This window comes from Zea mays, chromosome 10 (genome assembly GCF_902167145.1).
Source record: "Zea mays cultivar B73 chromosome 10, Zm-B73-REFERENCE-NAM-5.0, whole genome shotgun sequence".
Lineage (NCBI taxonomy): Eukaryota > Viridiplantae > Streptophyta > Magnoliopsida > Poales > Poaceae > Zea > Zea mays.
The window spans coordinates 72040108-72041241 of NC_050105.1; positions in this window are offsets into that span (position 1 = coordinate 72040108).

Genomic DNA, 1134 nt, shown 5'->3' on the forward strand with positions numbered 1-1134 from the left:
GATCGAAGACCTTCGGAAACAGTTGGCCGAAGCCAAAGAAAAATGTGGTCTCGCAGAGGCCAACCGAGATATTAGTGAATATTGGAAAAACTATTTAGAAAAAACAGTTGAAGAACTCCGCGCATCCAAAGAAAGATGCTTTGAAAAATCCCTGGGCTGCATGGAGAAGATAAAGGCTAGCTTCGCCAACGTGGGCGTCTATTCCAACGAAGATAACTTTATACGAGGCGACCCTGAAGGTGTTATCGAGTGGATAAGCGGAGAGGCCGAAGCTTTTGAAGAAATTTTAAGTGATCGCGGGGATGCCTGCGCGTTCTTCGGTGCAAGAGGAGTTTCAGCCATCCTGGAGAAGGCGGGTTGCGATCATGTCAAAACCCTGGCCCAGGCCGAAGCTGTCTTCTCCATGGATGACACAAAGGATCCATCAGCCGAAGCAAGTTTAATGGGCGGAAAATTTTACACTGACATCTGGGCAAATGGTGGTCGAGAAATGGCTCACGAAATTATGAAGAAAAGTGAAAAAGATATTCATGACGCTCGAGTGGCTGCGAAACAAGCTGAGGAAGCTGCAGAACGCGAGAGACGCATAGGTATTGTTTCGCAACACCTAGCTTCGACTTTTGTTTCTGTGGATTCAGACTGACTAATTTTTTCCGTTGTAGCTGAATTATCTTCGCCACCGGAACCATTCGATCCACTAGCCGATCCAGCAACGAAGGAAGCACTAGAAATCATAAATATGGCTGAATCTGTTGTTGACGAAGTCGTTAACAAATTCCTGAATGAAGTTGCGGAGAAGGTCCTGAAGGAAGACTAGTACTTATTGTAAAAAATATTTTTAGATGAACAATGTAACTTTGCTGCAACAAGGTTGTAATATTCGATGTGTAAAGTTTTGAATCTAACATGTAAATTATTTGTAATTCTCTTCTTTACGATGCATGAAACTTTTATACACATACGTTTTTGAGCCTTCGGCGAAAAAACACCTTCCCTTCTTTTTCATGCTTCGTAAAGAGAAGAATCCATGCTTTGTGAAAATATCCATACTTCGTAAAAACTTTCATGCTTCGTAGGAACATCCAAGCTTCGTAAAAACATCCAAGCTTCGTAAAAACGTCCGTGCTTCATAAA